Genomic DNA, 13,206 nt, shown 5'->3' with positions numbered 1-13,206 from the left:
GATTCAAACAATAATGGATAAACTAAACATGGATGCAAATAATCTCAAAAAAGCAAGCACAAGATCTTCAATGACTCCATAGCAAAATCAACATAATAATAATCTCCAAGGTGTTTCTCAAATATCTCTGGGGTGTTTTGAATGAGAGCCGAAGGTTGAATTTATAGAGAATTCGCAAGAGAGATGATGAAAAAGCTCAATTGAAAGTAATTGAGAAATCAGGTTCAGTTAACCTTGAGATAGATTCCAATTATAGTTTAATTGAAATGCATTTAGATAGGAAGTTCAAGTTGCATTAGAAATAAGAATTAATTAATTCCATGCATTTGTGATAAAAATAGATAATTCTTTGATTTATTCAAGAAAAGAGTCTTTTTAATGCAACTGAACTTCTTTTTCTAAAAAGCTTTGAGTTCTAATTTTAGAGAATAATTCAATTTAATTGCTTTTCTAATTTCAAGTTCTAAATTTAGAAAAAGAAATAATATCTCAAGTTTGATTTCTCTCTCAATTCAATTCTTTTATTTTATTTTCAATTCAACTCTTGCTTTGTGATTAATTCCTCTTTTGTAATAAATTTATTTCTTTTTTGCATGATTAAATGACAAATTTATTAATTAATTAAATATACTAGGATATTTAATAAATTAAACAGGATAATTGATCAAAATGATATTCTTGGAATGATTAAATTAATTAAATAAATATTTAATTAATATTGAGTAATTGACTTGCCATGCAATATTTGATGATTAAAGAATTAATTAATGTCCTCAAGATTGATTTAATTGCCTTTGGTTAGGACCTTGGTGATGTTGTCGAGATTAGGGGCCCATGGTTTAGATGACCAATTTTAGGGTATTACATTTGCCCCTCTTTGAATTAATGTGCGAGTAGCGAGTTGGTTCAAAGAATAGTTGATGTCTAGGAGATGCCAATTCTGAACTTGATTGATCATGAACCAGATGAAGAACAAGGTGTTTAGCTTGATTTGAAGAAAAGAAGTTGAACATAGTTTGATTAAAGCAATACCAATCTTGAACTTGATTGAACTAGGAATGATAGAGAGCAAAGATAGCGAACTTGAACTTGATTGATCAAGAAGCGGATCTTACTGATCTAGAACTTGATTGATCAAGAAGCGGATCTTATTGATCTAGAACTTGATTGAACTAGACATAGTGAGCGAAGATAAAATTGATCTTGAACTTGGATCAAGATACGATGAGTGAAGATAAACTGTCCTGCTTGATTTGATGCGATGAAACTAAACACTTGCTTAGATTGAGTGTGTGATCAAAGATACTCTTTAAAATTTTGATTGAGTTTAAACAAATAATCAGCTTGATGTAAAGCGATGAAACTGATTAACGCTAAGAGATTGATTCAGAAAAAGACAAATATCAGCTTGATTTGAAGCGATGAAACTGATATGCCCCTAGTGATTGATTCAATTTAGATGATCGAGAGATCTCAACTTGATGTGAAGGATGAAGCTAAGATGCCCCTTAGCAATAATTCTTTATTTGAAAATATTTTTTCTCGACTTTTGGTAAAGATTTGAAAATTTTCTCGACTTTAAAGATGTGAGGTCATGAGGTCATGAGTATGCCCCCTCGGGAGCGAAATTGAAAGATAGCGAGGGTACAAGATTTTAGGCAATTTTTGGCGATGATAATAATTTGAGCATAAATGATTCAGAGGAATATTTGAAAATTCAGTGTTGATTGATGAGAAATTGAGCACAAAGTGATATATAGAATGAAATTGAGATTCACCATTGATTCATGAGAAATTGAGCGCAAAGTTGAAGCGAGAATGAGCATCTAATGAAAAAGCACTAAGTGGTTCAAATTGTGAAATTGACTAGGAAAATGATCACATACTTCAATTTCAATCCCGAAAATGGAATCAGAACGGGAAAATTAGCTAAGGGTACAATTTTCATGTCCATCGGAGCAAGTTGAAAAATTGGGGTTTTGGCTATATAAGGGGTAAAAGTGTCATTTTCAATTCATTTTAACCCTCCAAGTTTGAAAACTCAAAAATCCTTTTGTGAAGAAAAATGGTGGTCCCCACTCATGAGATTCGAGCACCAGAGATGACATAATCGACCGCAAAATTATGAGCCATCAGTAAGTGATCTATCTTAAGCCAATTATTCATTTCAATTTTGAATTTTTTTGTTGATTTTTTCAATTTTTAGCATGTTTAAAGTCGGTCATTCTCGTTTTGTCGTGCGAGACAGGATCCTGTCTCATACGACAAACTGATGAAGTTTCTTTTGTCATTTAAGCCTACTAGTTTTGTCATTCAATGCCTACCCTTATATCATATGACAACATTCAAAAGAACCCCCTTTGTCGTCCTAGTTCTAGTCCTGTATCGTATGGGAGTCTTTTGTCGTACGAAGCCCATTCCTGACTTGTACGAGTTTCTATCTTTCTGTGTTTTATCGTTTGGAAAACAGTGAGAATTTTTTAAGGTACAAACTTGAAATTTTGATTTTGCAATTGGTGATGTTGGATTTGCGTGATGCTTTACTTCTCTTATAGGCTTAATTGAAATGTTTCCTGATGCTTCGTTGTTTGATTTTGCAGGTTTGATTGCTTCATGTTCTTTTCAGATGCGTCTATCCACCGACGATGACATTAGTGCGTCAGTTGTCAGAGGTTGACTGGGCACACATATTGATTTGTGTAGATTGACCCACCTTCTTAATTTACCTCATATCCGTGTGAATCACGGTATGCTCACGACGTTAGTTGAGAGATTTCACTCTGAGCATAACACATTCCATTTGCCAGTTGGGGAGATGACCATCACTCCCGAGGATGTTTACAGGATTCTTTGTATCCCTTTTGTTGGGGGTAAGGTAGATTATGATGCAGCGCAGCTTCCTAGAATACAGGTTGTCAGACATGTTTTCAAGGATCCAGATATTTTGACATGTTCTATCAGTTGGGACATGATGATGAGAAGGTATAGTGAGGATTTTCCACTTGCTTGCGTCTTGGAAGGGTTTATTGACTGTTTTCTTATGCTGGATAGGGGACAACAGGGATTTTTGTGTGGATGGGGCAAGATACTAGAGAGGCTTGTTGAGACCCCTTAGAGATTAGGCTGGGGTTCTTGTATATTAGCCCACATGTATCACAAGATGCATGAGATTGTTTATAGGGAGGGTAAGAGCATGGCTGCTGGAGTTTTGATCTTACAGGTATGGGCTTGGGAGTGCCTCCTAGTATGTAGGTAGATTATAGATGACGGTAGAGATCCTGGTCAACCTATTATATATAGATATTCAGGTTATATTACTCAGCCCCATCCGGGCAAGACAATTTTTTGGAGACAACAACTAGATGACTTGAGAGCCATTATATGGAGACCTTATAGGGGTTTAGAGCTATGGCATGATTGGAGGATTGTTCAAAGAGATCTGTTTGTTACTCGCCCACTCATTGGCAAATCATAGACTGTGGTTGAGCGATTCGTGGCTTCTCAAGTGATGAGGCAGTATGGTAGACCTCAGGGGATCTCGCAAGAGTTCATTGCATATGCACGATATGCTGATGAGGAGAGGCGGGGATGGGCACTAAGGTTATGTTATGCCTTGGGTATGCAGGAGTTGACTGGATTACAGCAACTCCGGTGGGATTACATGGATGACATTACAGATACGGGGGTATTGCCCTAGTACAGGGATTGGTTCTAGGAGCACCCTTTCCCTAGATTCACTGATCCAGCAGAGCAGGCACCTCGTATTGAGGAGATTGAGGATGATGTCCCTGCACAGGGACATGGACATGGATAGAGACAAGGACAGGGACAAAGAGTCGAGGCTCCGAGGCGGATAGGTGGCGATCCTGGTGCTAGCAGCAACAAGTTTCTAGCTGGAGGTAGGCAGAAGAGGGGAGAGGGTGGATCCCTAGGTAGTGTTGGTGTTAGGTTGGGTGGAGGTGAGGAGGAGAGAGTAGCTCTGAGACAAGTGAGACAAAGATGGGAGGAGCAGGGTGGAGTTGGAGGTGGAGATGGTGGAGGAGATGGGGGTGGAGAGCCTACGAGAGAGCAGGGGGCCGACGCAGCATGGTCGATGAGAGCACGCCTAGCAAGTTTGCAGTCACAACTGACAATGGCACAGAATCAGCTGGTGGAGCGAGACCGATAGCTAGCAGAGCTTCGGGCTGAGAGAGATCGTCAGGTTGCAGTGATGAGGGTAGAGAGAGACACTCTTCAGCAGGAGGTTCTCCATCAGACTAGTCAGGCAGCCTATTACGTTGCAGCTTACAACATAGCTGTTCCAATAGTGCAGCAGGTTGTACCAGATTCACAGTATATGGCTCGATCTGAGGGAGCTCGACACCTCATCAGGATCCCAATCAGCAAGCTCCACCTCCTCCACCAGGCGATGAGGGAGAGGTCGAGAGCTAGATATTCTCTTTGTAGCTCTGAGATTTTTTGTAGACACACCCATTTTTCGTAGCCTATACAATTCTTTCTCCGATGGGAGTTTGTAGATGTCAGTTGACATCATTTTGTACTCTGAGAATTGATGATTTTATATATATATATATATATAGATATATATATAGATATAGATATATATATATATATATATATATATATATATATATATATATATATATACGAGATCTGATTGGAATTCATAGTACTTGTGCTGATCTATTATGAAATGTCTTCTATATTCTTTATTCTATATGTATGCATATCTATTTAGCAAGGATGTATGTAATGCAGATGAATATGAATGTTTGTTTTTTCTTCTTTTCATATGCAAATAAATGATGAAAATGAGTAATGAGTAATGCAAATTTTCTTTTTCTCTATGCAATAAAATGAATGCGAATGAGTGATAATGAAATGTATGAATCTATATAAGATGCTTATGTATGGAGCTAACATCTCAATACACAAGTACTCGATCAAAGAAATGATGAAAAAGAGACCACTTAGCTAAGAAAAGATGATGCATCCAACTCTCATTTAGAATCTAACAAGATTATTACCATACCGAAATCACTCTAAATTCACAAAATACAGAATTAAATGCAAAATGAGATGCAACCTAAACCTAGTCACTGGATTTAAAATGCTTAAGTTTCATCACTGAGCATAGCAAACATAACAGGAAGATTAGAGTTCCTTTATTTTCATGTGCAATATTAATTATCTTGTCCACAATGACCCTTATTTCGTTCATATCCTTGGACAGATTTCGCAGAAACCTGGATTGCATGATAAAGAAATTCCCTCAAAACAGACAAAGAAATGATGAGAACCTCCTTGTAGCATACAAATAAGCGGAGTCGAGGTATGTGTGGCGATTTCACCTTGATGTGAAGGCTCTTATCACAGACACCCAACTTATTAGATGTTTCCAGATCATCGGAATCATTCCTACAAGCAGAAAACAAAGAAAATATTATGCCCCCAATCCTTGCTCCTCTTAGTCAAGATATAATTCCTCGAGTTACTCAGAGGGATAATAATAAAAAATCAATATAAAAGACAACATACAAAATAAATTTTCATTCATAGCTCAAACTGTTTAGTGGTTGTTTTCGATTTTGTTGATTTGCTTGTGTACTCAATGATAAAACTCTTCAATAGTTAGGAGATAGGTAACTGACTCAAAGGGGACGACTAGGTTTCACTGATAGAAAGATGACTTGGTTGATATTGCTTAGGACATGTAAATTGCTTTGTCGATTAACCTAAGACTAGGATATTAATTAGTTTCAAGCCACGGGGGTTCCAACAAACCAGAATGTCACAAAGGTGACTGAAATATGTACAAGCGATAATAAAGATGCATGAAAGTGGGAAATGCCAACGTTGCGTTGATAGATGGAGCGTTGAGTACAAGAGGTGCCTGTTTGCCAGGTTTTCACCTACTTGGCAGAGATTCTTCTTCTTTTTTTTTTTGGACTTTTTATGATTTTATGAGTTTTTTTCAGGACATTTTTTAGCTGTATAGGTTGCTGGAGCAGAGAATGCTAAGTGAAGAATTTATTCAAATGGATGGTGTTAATTGGTTCACGAAGCTATTCTCCTTCCGATGTTGAGAGCTGATAAGCACCAAAGCCAAATACTATAGTGACGATGTAGGGACCCAGCCAGTTGGGTTCAAACTTCCCTTTGTTGTCTCAGAACTATTGATTTTTAGGATTTTCTCTCAACACTAGGTCACTAACCTGAAATTCTCTTTGTCGAACCTTCTTGTTGTTAGGTCCCGGAGACAACTAAGAGTGGGGGGGTGAATCAGTTGTCTAATAAATTCAAACCAAAAACCAATTAACCAACTTAATGCTTAATACCAGTAAACCAATTAAGTGTGTCGGTAGACAGTGTTAACATAGAGTCATAACACCAATATTTTGTACGTGGAAACCCTGTAAGGGGAAAAACCATGGTGGGAAACCTTACCCACAATCAGATGATACTACTGCAGATAGTAAGTGTACATAAATGGGGTCTGCACATGCCGAAAGGCCAATAGCCTAGAGCTCACTGCTCAATCACAAAATGGGAGTCACACTGACTACAGTTGGATGGTTAAATCCAATAGGAATGTACTGCACAAAATAGCATCTTCATATGCTGGATTCAGTACCGGTGTAATGCTGATATGCTTCTACAAAAATCTAGCTTCACCTTCAAATGATGTCTTCCTGTATACCTCTGCTTAATCTCGCATATACCTTCACACAATTCTTTTTCGCATTCCCCATTTGATCTTACAAATAAGATCTTACATTTATACCATAACCTAAGACCAATTTTAGTAGGTTGGCTCTACAAGATAGTACAATAAAAACATTTTACATATAATATAATATCCGATGCAATAACTGATTAAACATGTCAGCTTAATGCATTTACAACAATAATAAATCATCTTCATAGCGTGCCATGTTGATAAGATCTTACATTTATACCATAACCTAAGACCAATTTTAGTAGGTCGGCTCTACAAGATATTACAATAAATTTTTTTTACATATAATATAATATCCAATGCAATAACTGATTAAACATGTCAGCTTAATGCATTTACAACAATAATAAATCATCTTCATAGCGTGCCATGCTGATCTGGAAAAGATAAACCTGCTGGTGTAACCCTAGATAACCCTGGACCTATTTGCCAGTAAAAGCAAATATGCAAATATGAATATACCAATGATCAATTCTTTAAAACAAAGTGTCCATATGATGTCTTCGACATTATCAAGTGTCTTCCATATCATTCCAGGTACCGGTGAACATTATATCCTGTCGGTGAACCATATACTAGTAACTGTGCAATAGTTACTTGCTTGCCGGTGAATGTTGTTGGATCTCCAAAGTGCTAGTGTTTTAGTAGGTGTTGACATCAATGACAAAACCATACCAAAATACCAACACTTGTTATATCCTCTAGACATTCTCTTTTGATACACTCTGAGATGATCAAACGCCACTTGCTGACATTCATCTAGCAATTCGAGTTCTTGCAATCTAGATATTCTATAGTCTTCATCAGTAACAAGACCTTGTAAAGAAACTCTTAGAGATGGTATTTCTACTTCAATAGGTTATACTACTTCAGACCCATACACCAAAGAGAAAGGAGTAGACCCAATAGGTGTTCTGATACTTGTTCTGTAAGCCCATAATGCAGGATTGAGCTGTAGATGCCAATCCTTCCTAGATTTATTTACTATTCTGTGCAAGATAGTCAATAGGTTTTTGTTGGATGCCTCAGCTTGTCCATTACCTTGGGGGTAATATACAGATGACCAATGTTGTCTAATTTTGAATTTCTCACAGAGCTCATCCAGATCTTTATTCTTGAATTGTCCCCATTGTCAGTCACGATGGACGAAGGTATCCCATACCTGCAGATGATATGGTTTAGGATGAACAAAGCTACTTGTTTGCCAGTTGCTTTGATCAGTGTAACTGCTTCTACCCACTTAGTGAAATACTCAATGGCATTTATGATAAATTTATGTCCGTTAGATGATGCAAGATAGATCTGACCAATGAGATCAAAGGCCCATTGCTGGAAAGGCCAATGTGTGATGAAGGGTATGAGATCCCTTGCTGGAGCATGTATGAGATTTCCATGTAGCTGACATTTCTCACAAGTCTTAGAAAACTTTATAGCATCCTTGTCCATGTCTGGCAATTAGTTGCCAGCCCTTAGTAGTTTCCGAGCAAAAGTAAGACCATTTGAATGAGATCCACAAATACCTTAATGGACTTCCGATAATGCACATTTAGACTCTTCAGTTTCTAGACACCTAAGCAATGTACCATCTAAACCTCATCTAAATAGATCGCTAGCAATGATGATGTATCGTGAATCATTTCAGGTTAGGTTCCTTTTCACATTACGGGTAAGATTTTCTAGAATAATTTGGTCTCATAGATAAGAGTAAATGTGGCTATATCAGGATGAGTCATGTCCAATAATAGAACAGACTATTTAGGTCTTAGGAGAATCATAGGCAGGGTAATGTAACTCTTCCACCAGGAATTCAAAGCGAAAATTGGATTCTTGTAACTCAGGTATAGACACCAAGGTGGCCATAGCATCTGTTGCTCTGTTTGCGGATATGGGGAACTGTTGGAATGATACAAAAGAAAAATATTTCTCGAGGTCATCCACAATCTTCTTATAAGGCATTAGTTTCTCATCTCGAGTCTGATATGTATCATTTATTTGATTGATGATCAACTGAGAATCTCCATAGATGTGTAATTCTGCAACCTTTCATTCTATAGCTAGCTTTATCCCATTTACCAAAGCTTCATATTTTGCAATATTGTTTGTACAAGGGAACAAAATCTTATAAGACGTTGGGATTGAATACTTCTGAGGAGTAATAAATAGTATTCCAGCACTGGAACCATTTTGAGTGAAAGACCCATCAAAGAGCATTTTCCAGGGTTGTTGAGTAAGGTGCATTATTGATTCATATGGAAACTCTATATGCAACGGTTGAGTGTCTTCAAGTGGGGCTTCAGTGATTTGATCTGTAATTACTTGTCCTTTGATGGCTTTGCATTCCACATATTCAATATCAAACTTTGTAAGTACCATGACCCATTTTGCCAATCTTCCAGTGAGTGTTGCTTTGTTGAGAAGATACTTGAGTGGATCAATCTTAGCCACCAACTTGACTGAATGTGCTAACATGTAGTGTCTAAATTTTTGTGATGCAAAGACTAATGCCAAGCATTCTTTTTCTATTATGGTGTAGTTCATTTCATAAGACACCAATGTTCTGCTGATGTAATATATGGCTCTCTCTTTTTTATTTTCATCTTGTTGTGCCAGAAGTGCCCCTAGTGATGAATCAGTGGCTGATATGTATAAGATCAATGGTTTGCCTTGAATTGGCAGCATCAGTATTGGTGGATTAGACAAGTACTCTTTTATTTGTTGAAGGTGTTGTTCACATTCTCGATCATAGTTGTATATTACTCCTTTCCTCAATACTTTTGTGAAAGGTTGAGCTTTGTCTGCCAGCTGAGAAATGAAGCATCTGATTGATTGAAGACGTCCCTATAAACTTCTCATTTGACTGATGTTCTTCAGAAAGCATTTCCATTGTAGATTGGACCTTCTCAAGATCAACCTCGATTCCCTTTTTTGAAATAATGTAGCCAAGTAGTTTACCATATGTCACTTTGAATGCACACTTTTTTCGATTTAGCCGGAGTTTGAATTTTTCCATTCTATCTAGTATAGGGCCTAGCTCTTGAATATGCGTGGATCTCTTCATAGTCTTTACTAAATTTTCATCAACATAGTCTTCCATATTCTTATGCATCATATCATGAAATATTGTTGTTAATGCTCTTTGATAAGTTGCTCCTGCGTTCTTCAGCCCAAATGGCATGACATTATAGCAAAAGGTTCCCCATGCACAGGTGCATGCTATCTTTTCTTGATCTCCAGGAGCTATTTTGATCTAATTATAATTGGATAATCCGTCCATTAGTGAGTACATCTCATACCCAACAGCCATATGAACTATCATATTAATGTTTGGTAATGGAAAGTCATCCTTCAGACAAGCTTTGTTGAGATCTCTGAAGTCTGTGCAAACCCTAATAGATTTGTCTACCTTTGACATAGGTACTATGTTTGAAATCCATTCTGCATAGTCTATAGCTCTGATAAATCCAGTTCTTAGTAGTTTTTCTAGCTCAGCTTTGACTAGTAGTGCCATGTGAGGGTGCATCTTATGAAGCTTTTGCTTGATTGGTTTAACTCCTAGTGTGATAGAAAGATGATGCATGATAAGATTAGGATCCAAGCCTATCATATCAGAGTATGTCCATGCAAAATTGATCTTCTTTTCTGAAAAGAGATGAGTGAAATCTTTCAATTCTTCTACTGATAATGATTGAGCTACATGGATGATGTGTGGTGTCTCTTGACTCCCAATGTTCACTGGCTGAGTTGGCTCGATCAATATATAAGACCTTTCCTAGAAGTGATTTGGAAGTATATAAAGTATCTCACCTTCAGGCACCTCAGAGAGGTTTTGACCTTTAGGTACATCCTTTATTTTCTCTTTTTTAGATTCTGACACCGCCACAATGTGGTTTTTGCCATCAGATCTTTAATTTTTATTTTTCTTATTTTTGCAACTAAGATACTTGATATCTATTTTAGTCATGTTTTCACTCTGATCACTAGTGGAAGAGTCCATAAGTTCAACTATATTGAGATAATAGGCTAACGTATAGTCATTGGCAAAAGTAGATATATTCATGGGCTGGTCTTGTAAAGTAGAGTCAATTAGTTCTGGATATACTAAGGATAGAGCATGGATAGGTTCAAGGGAGTTCACGGTATTGTCATCATAACTACGGATCGAAAAGTTGAGTTCTAGAAGGATACCTTGCGTAAGTGTCTCAAGACTAGGAAAAGTCAGAATATGATTATTAAAGTGCACGTTAATATTTAGTTGACCTGATCCAATAGACATACTTGTAGCATCATTCTCTATGCCAGACTAGACTTCGTACCGAGGTTCGACAACAATAAGATCAGTAGACAAATTTTCATCATTTAAATTAGATGATTCAGAGTTGGATGCTGAGTAGATATTATCAAGAATAGGACTATTGTCAGAGTTATTAGAGTCATTGGATGAATTTTCTAAGTCTTCTTCACGCAATTTAGTGAGTATATGTATAGTATCAACACCAACATCTTTAATGCTGAAAGTTCCTTCAAGATCTGGCTCATTTATCATTTGTATCCGACACACCTGTTGATATGATCTTGATGTTTCTGTGATTCCCTGTCATCTACTCCATTTAGCTTCCTTTGGACTGATGACTAGTTCTGCATCTGTAGCTTCCAATTCTTCTCGTGTAGTGCTATACCAGATTTGTTCTATTTTATTAGAGGGGTATATAATAGATTCTTTCTTTCAATCCTTGTTCATAGTTTTCTTGTCTTTTTAGTCTGATTTCCTGTATTTCCTTTTCTAGTTTTATGCGTATCATCTCTTGAGTATCATCTGTGATACTAGTAGACTCTGCTAGAGTTTCTATAGTGGATGTATCTGAGAGGTGATCTGGACCGCATTCATACTCATTTGAATCAGTCTCTGAATCTTCTACTTGTTGCCTACCAGTGTACGTGACTGGAACCTTCAGTGGTGCAAACAATTCTATGATTCTTTCTACTTCGTCTCTTATATCCTCTAGGACTTCAACTCCTTGTATTGTTGTAGCCGACACCATCAGAGCTTGAGTGCTAACTATTTCTTCTTTATTGATTGCTGGTTCCTCTTTTTCTTTTACACACTCTTCTTGAGTTTGTTGAGTGTTTGTTTCCTATAATGTTGAAGGCGATATCCTTTTCTACCACTTAGACTTAGAAGTATGTTTTTGGTCTGATGTCTTTTTCGGATTGTACCCCAGTCCAACCTTATCATTTGTTGATTTTGTTTGCAGCTAAATTGGTTGAATAATACCCTCTTGATGTTTACCCAGGGGACTAGTACCTGAATATCCCATGCATTGAATCATCTTATAGCCAGGACCATATTGGGTTGAGGAAATCTCACAATGTCGTACCTCCTTGTTTTGACTATCTTCCTTGAAAAGCCATTTAAGAACTGCATCCTCTTCTATTTCATCTGCAAGGGAAGTAGAAGACTGTACAAAAAGACCATCATATATGATAATTGGAGCTGAAGTTTGTGTTCTCATAGCCTCTGATGGTTTTCCCAACTACTTCAGTGATGGAGGGAGTTTGTGTTCTCATAGCCTCTAATGGTTTGCCCAACTACTAATGAAAGTACCAGTTCTATCTTGTAGCCATCCATGTCGGTATTTGTAATCTTCAATTTAGTTTCTAAGTCTTTCATTAGAGCTTCCAAATTTTCCTTTGTAGAAGCTGCCCTATTATGAGGTACAAAAGTATCAGCACCTTTTGTCAATGCATTATAGGGGACATTTGTATCAGCAGGAATACTGACTTCAACTCCATTGTAGGGAAATTTTAAGCATTTATGGTATGTAGATGGAACTGCCTTCATTTCATGAATCCACAACCTGCCCAATAAGATATTGTATGACAGAGGAAGATCAAGTACCTGGAAAATGACATCTCTTTCTACAGGTCCCATCTTGATTGGTAATGATACCAGACCTTTAGATGTCCTTTCCTCTTCATCATAGGTTTTAATTGTTATTTTATTGCCCGGATCAATGACATTTTCAAAAAATTCTAGTTGTGTAAGTAGACTGTAAGTACAAGTTATTCAATCCCATGCCTCCATCTATCAAAACATATTTGACTCTGTGTTTATGGATCATGGCTTCAATGTGCAATGGCTGGTTATGTGGATGATTTAGCAAGTTGTCATCCTCTTCAAAGAAGGTCAGATAGTGAGGTGAAGTCAAATGACCCACCATGGATTGAAACCAATCAATGTCAATCTTTTGAAACATTAGTGGTGAGCAAGGCGTTGTCCAGGATCTCTTTGTGAGCAGAAAAGATTTTTAGTAATTCAAAGATTGAGATTTGAGCATTTGTCCTTTTCAATTGTTCAACAACGCTATATCCAGAGGATGATGTTGAAGTTAGCCTTTTAAATTTATCAAAGGTTGATTCTTTTTGTTTGTTTGATGAGGCTGGTAGGTTTGATGTTGCTTGAGCTGGAG

Source organism: Cryptomeria japonica, chromosome 10 (genome assembly GCF_030272615.1).
Source record: "Cryptomeria japonica chromosome 10, Sugi_1.0, whole genome shotgun sequence".
Taxonomy (NCBI): domain Eukaryota; kingdom Viridiplantae; phylum Streptophyta; class Pinopsida; order Cupressales; family Cupressaceae; genus Cryptomeria; species Cryptomeria japonica.
This window is presented reverse-complemented; position numbering follows the sequence as displayed.